Consider the following 7,317-nt stretch of genomic DNA (forward strand, 5'->3'; position numbering starts at 1 on the left):
GCATAGCGTACTGAAATGAGTCTAGAATGAAGAGTGGTGAGTTTCGAGAAAATTAGTTCAGATTTCGATATAGCTCTCATATATAATTTCGTCCGATTTTATGTAAATGGTACACCAAAGTCCCTGTATACCTTTCGATTTGCACGAAATTTGGCTTAGCGTACTGAATTGAGTCTAGAATAATGTATGCAAAGTTTCGTGAAAATCGGTCCAGATTTAGATATAGCTCCCATATATATTTTCGTCGATGTAAGGTAATTGGAGCACCAAAGCCCCTATATCTTTCGATTTGTACGAAATTTGGCATAAGGTACTGAATTAGGTCAAGAATGACGTGTGCCAAGTTTCGAGAAAATCGGATCAGATTTATATATAGCTCCAATATATATTTTCGTCCGATTTTAGGTAAATAGGTCTCCAAAGTCCCTATATATCTTTTGATTTGTGCGAAATTTGGCATAAGGTACTGAATTGGGTCCAGAATGATGTGTGCTAAGTTTAGTGAAAATCGGTTCAGATTTTGATATAGCTCCAATATATATTCTCGTCCGATTTAATGTGCACTAAAGAAACAAAGATTGGCCGACCCGCACACAATTTTGGACAAAGTACTGAAGTTACTATAACTTTCGTGTGTCATGTTGTCTTGAAATTGGCCCGATTTTATAAATGGTGTACTAAAGACCCATAGCTAGGCAAAACGTACTGAAATTAACATAAATTAATCTCGGGTAAGTTTCCTTGAAATGAGGTTCTTTTTTAGATATAGCATTGCTTCCATATATATTGTTTCAGGGACCTATTCATGTTGAATATGTAATACCAAATAAGTATAAATGGGGTTTGAAGAATATTTTTAAGGACAAATATAACAAAAAATTTAATTTTTAAAGGATAAAGATTTTTTAAAGAATATTTAGTTGATGACCAGAAACGCAATAGATCTTGGCAATTTGAAGAATATATTTTAAAGTAATGACAACACAAGAATTGTATATTTTTTCTAACTGGACAATAATAATTGATTTTTCAAGGACTGTTAACCAAAAAAGGCGAGGATTTTATATTGCATACGTTTCAAACACCAACAGACCCATAATAAAAGAATTTTGGGAGAATATTTTTCAAGGATCAAATGGCCAGTACACTTTAATTCTTCAATAAAATATTTTTTTCAGGGACCAACAGAACAAAAGCATGGATTTTTTAAAGAATATATTTTAATAGAAAAATTAAGCATTGTTTTTGAAAAATATTTGTTAAACGACAAACAGAACGAAATGTGTGAATTTATTTACCGACCGGCAAGACCATAGACCTAGATTTTTGGATAATATATTTTTAAAGGAACAGTATGGTCTTGTTTACAAATGCCCTCATGCAGTTTATTTCGTTCATTAGCTAAGTAATTCGATTTCGTACAAGAGACATTTGGGCATAAAATGTTTTTTTGGTAAAAAACCTATAAATGACACGGTTTTCCCAACCGTTGACTTTTTATGAATATTTTAGCAAGACCAATAAGCGTGGATTTTCTTCTAAGAATATTTTTTCAGATTCAACCGACTGCGATAGTCAAAGTTTTCCTAAGAATACTGTTTAAGTTCTCTCACAGCTTTAAGCGTTTATTTATGAAAAAATAAAGTACAAACAGCCAGAATGCGTGTATTGGAAAATAAAATTTTTAAGGAAAAAAAGGTAAGGCGAAGATGTTTTAATGAATAATTTTCAAGAACCACATGTGGATATTTACAATATGTGGATATTTAAAAGAATGTTTGTTTAAGAATTATTCCTGTGAATATTTACTCTTTGTAGTTCGTATAGCACTTGATAAAATATTCTTTACAAAATCTGCACTTGTAGTTCGGATAGTCCATGAAAATCCACACATGTAACTCGGATAGTCCTTAAAAATATTCTCAAAAAATTATCTCTTACAGATTGTTTTAAAAAATATTTGTTTGAGAACTCTCAGAGTTAAAACCTTGAATTTCAGATGAATATTTTTAAGTACCATCAGCTAAAAAAGCATTTATTTATTTAGGACAATCAGCCAATAGGCTTTAAAAATTTGTTCGGGTTTTTTAAGAATTTGTTATTGCGGAGAAATATGTTTCATCAATATCCGACCCTGTATTACCCACTGTTCTTCCTCCGCTAAAACATCTCTTCCCTAGATTTACACGTTAAGCAATCAAAAGAATAAACAGAGTGAATGTGTTAAAACTCTACTTGTTCTCTAATACAAATACACTTGACGTATAGTCCAACACACATACATGGGAACATACACAATGACTTACTAGTCTTTTCTATCGCATACGCTGAGCAAGGTAACATACCTTTATACTCGCTAATATAAATAAGTGAATGCAATGTGACATACATATATACAAATGGACAAATTCACACACACACATCCATTCACATAAAAAGTAAATGCTTTTAAGCATCCTTTGTCGTTGTATAAAGTGCAAAAGAAGAAGCAGACATAAAACACAAACAACAGCATCAACAACAGAAGAGTAGCATAAATAGAGTTATGCCGCACTTTTGTGTAGAGTCAAATTCGACCAGCTTAGTAGTAGAAATTGTATGCTTAGCTGGATTTGTCACTGTAGTGGTGTGTGCGAGTATTTTGTTGCCAAAATACATAAACACGTAACATATTTAATCCTTCTTAATAATTAGCTCCTGTAATCCTTGCTACGTGTTTGCCACCAAAAAATAATAAAAACAAAACTAACTCAGAGCTACACCCCACCCTACCCCTTCAGCTACAGTGGCGAGGTAATTGCTATGGGAAGCTCAGTGCTTTGGTTGACGTTTTGTATTTTAATTATTAAAAGATTTCGTGCAAACAAATACCACAATATAAAGAAGAACTCCAATAAAGAAGTTATTTTTTTTCCAATAGCAAAAATGAAGAGTAAAGAGAAGGCCATAGAGGTGAAGGGATGAAGGAAAGCAGTGAATGAAATACTTTGAAAAAATTAAAACGGATTTTGTGGAAAACTGAACTTTCATTAACAAAACAAACATTCGATTAAAGGTTGAGGATGCAACCTTCTGGCTGAAGTGTTAAACAACAACATTGTTGCTACCGGTGCATCCATTCGCTCAACGAAGAGCTTCTGCAGTAAATTGGAGTTGCGAAGGATGTTGAATTCGGAAATGGTTTTAACTATAGCTCAGTTACCACCACTTGCTTTCGTATCCGGTTATACATTTTGTAACATCTAATAAAGGTAATCAACTTAGATTCGAAGTCGGAAAAATTATATTAAGAACTTTATAAATTATTAATGGAGCGAAAGAAAAGTGAATAAGTGGTCGAAGTCCAACACGACAAAACAATGAAACAAAACAGGAAATAAAGGTAGCAACTTGTTGGGATTTGGAAGGGAGTTTTGGAAGTTGGAATTTTCGTAATAAGAAATTAATGGGTAGACTTGCATAAATAATTTCGCAATTTATGTGACAATGGCAATAAATTGCAGAATATTGAAAGACATTTTAATTGCCAGGTAATTTACAGCATTGAAGTAAATCATGCGAGAAACATAGTTACGGGAGAGTTAAATATTAAACTGTTTGTGTGCGGAATAAATTAGTAGCGGATTTGAAAGTAATTTTTATGTCGCCCATTGGTAAATGGAAGAGTAATAATAAAAAAATTTTGTCAAGGACCACCACAGCTATAAGAATGAATTTGTAAAGAATATTTTGTAAAGGACTATAAGTGTTGATTTATTAAAGAATATTTTTCAAGGGCCAACTGAGTGTGGATTTTTTAATGAATATTTTTCAAGGACCAACAGCTAAATAAGCGTGGATTTTTTAAAGAACCAACAGCCGAATAAGTCTGTATTTAAAAAAATATTTTTTACGGACCAGCAGCCAAATAAGCGTGGATTTTTTAAAGTGTGAGTTTTTTTAAATAATATTTTTCCAACGACTATCCGGGATATAAGCGTGGATTGTAAAGAATATTTTTAAAAAACCGTCTGAGCTATAAGCGCGGATTTTAAAAGTATAGTTTTCCAACGACTATCCACGATAAAAGCGTGGATTTTTAAAAAAATATTTTTTAAAGGACTATCTGAGCTATAAACGTGGATTTTTAAAGAATATTTAAAAAAAACTAGCTTAAAGGACTATCTAAGCTATAATCGTGGATTATTCCATAATTTTTTAAAGGACTATCTGAGCTATAATCGTAGATTTTTCGAGATTTTTTTACAGGATTTTTCAAGAACCAAAGCTATATAATCGTATATTTTACAAAATATTTTGTCAAGGACCAACAGTCAAATAAGTCTGGATTCTTTACGAATCACTATTATTGCCTCCAAAAGCTTGAATTCTTAAAATAATATTTCTTCGGGACTAGCACACCAAATACCGTTGATTTTTTTAAATATTTTTTTTTGTTTGATTTTTAAGAAATATTTTTCCATGAACAACCATTTCCATAGACTTCCAAACACCTTGATTTTTTAATGATTATTTTTTGGAGACTATCAAAAAATGCATGCTCAGACATTATTTAGAAATGAGTTTGTTTCACATTCAAAAATCCACACTTATTGCTTAGATAGTCCTTCGAAAAAATGTTTATTAAACTCACGCATACCTATAAGAGTCCTTGAAAAAATAATAATTTTTTATAACTGTTTTTTAAATCTATATCAACTGTGTTCCACTTTCCTCAGAATTAACTAAAAATGTCATTAAAACTCAAAACTTTTAATAAACCAGTGAGCGGAGCAGTATAGTCGGACGGGGCCGACCATACGATACCCTACACAACTACCACTGAACTCAAATTTTCTACGGATGTGTATTCCAAGCCTGGGCAATATTTCGTGATATTTGCACACTCTTGCCCGATTAGAGGTAAACAGCACCTATTCCCCACACTGACATATTTTCCGAATATTACGAGTATTCAGTACAGTTATTGTCCAGATTCCCTTCACCATGGGTTGTGTTCTTGTAGATCGACTCGAAAATAACACAAAAAATTTTTTCGGTCCACTTCATTCCAAAATTATTATCTGATCATCACCGAAAATTATAGGCGTTGTCCTTGACCATAACTGGAACCTCATGAAACATTTCAAAGCGATCAGCGCTATGTTCGGCTCTCTAGAGTGATAATGGGTTACTAAATAACATACAAATACGGAGACACCTGTAAATATTTAGGTGTAACTCCCACATTAGAGCACATGCAACAATATAATTGGTCTTAATTTAAAGGTCAACCACACTCCTCTTGGATATAATATCAACTTTTCGGGTCTATGTCCTTCAGGGGTAAATATATACGCTATAGAATACAAATTTTGTCATTTTTCACACAAAAGTCAGGGTCCATTTGACCCGCTAAATATTGACCGATCTTTATCAAAACAGACATGCTTATTCTTTGGCCCGACCCCCTTCTCCATGCAAAATTTCACGATGTTCGGGCCATTATTGCGGACTGTGGACCAGAAAAACCGACAAAAATTTAGTATTTGGTCCATTTCATCCCCTAAATATTAACCGATCTTTCCCAAAAACAATAGGGGTCTTCATTGGCCTGAACTCATCCTACATGCAAAATTCCGTGAAGATTGGTCGATAACTGTGGCCTGTATCGTGTTTACAAATTATAATGGACAGACGGACGGACGGACGGACACACATGTCTAGATCGACTCAGCTAGTCGAATTACGACGGTATACTTAAAGGTGGGTCTAGGACCAATATTTCGCGGCGTTACAAACTTTTGGGGCTGCACAAAGCTATAATACCCTGACAACATAGTTGTGTAGGGTATAAAAAGTTGAAATCACAAAAATGTTTCTTTCAAGGTCTCATAAAAAATATGACTTTAAACTTAAATTTGAAAAAAAATCGCAAAATAAATAATTAACTTCATGGCCCAAGGAACACATTTGTACAATACAATTTCCTCGTAATTACAATTGAAACATTTGAAAAGATGAACACATTTTTTAAGTGCCCATAAAATATTAAACATTTTATAAAATTAAAATTCTAATTTCATATTCCCATTACAGTTGCTCGAAGTAGCTTTTGTTTTAAAACATAACTCAACTAAATAATCTTGCGACTGTAATGAATTATAAGCATAGCGCCGTAACTGCCCTCTCTGAGTAGGAAATAAAAAACGAATAAAAAAATAAATATATGAACAATAATAAATTCTCAAGCTAAACTTTGGTCATAAAGTTAAACAGCCAAATATTACAGAGAAAACGAAATAAAACACAACAACAAAAGAACATAACTTTGGGCCATTTGATAAAAGTGCAGCAAAATGTTGCCCTACGGCAGGTAAAAAAGCCAATCATGAATATATCGGAATTTTAATTTGAATTTACAAGAGTTTCTATTCCTCGCATACTTTTTAAAGGATTTCGGATTCAAAAGCACGAAATTTTCAAAGGACACGTTTTAAAAAGAATATTTTTTCAAGGACTATTTAAGGCATGGATTTTTTAAAGGAATTTTCCAGGCCTAATAAGAAGCGTGGATTTTTAAAAGATTTTTTGCAAGAAAAATCTAATGCATTGATTTTTTAAAATATATATTTTTAAGGCCTTTTATGATGCGTGGATTTTTAAAGAATTTTTTCAATGACTATCTAAAGCATGGGTTTTTTAAAGAAGTAATTTCAAGGACATGGATTTTTTTAAGGAAGTACTTTTTATGAAGTACAACAACAAAAGAACATTACTTTGGGCCATTTGATAAAAGTGCAGCAATGTTGCTCTACGGCTGTTAAGAAAGGCAATAATGAATATACAGGGATTTTAATTATATTCCTCGCATATTTTCAAAGGATTTCGGATTCAGAACAGGGATTTTTAAAGGACACTTTTTGAAAAGAATATTTTTCAAGGACTATCTAAGGCGCGGATTTTTTAAAGAATTTATTTTTCAAGGACTATCTAAGGCATGGATTTTTTAAAGAATTTATTTTTCAAGGACTATCTAAGGCATGGATTTTTTAAAGAATTTATTTTTCAAGGACTATCTAAGGCATGGATTTTTTAAAGGAATTTTGGATTTTTAAAGAGTTTTTTTTAGAAAAATCTAAGGCATGGATTTTTAAAGATTTTTTTTCAAGAAAAATCTAAGGCATGGATTTTTTAAATTATATTTTTTAAGACCTTATATGAGGCGTGGAGTTTTAAAGAAGTTTTTCAAGGACTATCTAAAGCATGGCTTTTTTAAGAAGTACTTTCAAGGACATGGATTTTTTAATGAAATACTTTCAATGGATTTTTAACGAT

This window comes from Musca vetustissima, unplaced genomic scaffold (assembly GCF_032173495.1).
Source record: "Musca vetustissima isolate MV318-11 ecotype Yass unplaced genomic scaffold, APGP_CSIRO_Mvet_v1 utg58329, whole genome shotgun sequence".
In the NCBI taxonomy this organism is placed as follows: domain Eukaryota; kingdom Metazoa; phylum Arthropoda; class Insecta; order Diptera; family Muscidae; genus Musca; species Musca vetustissima.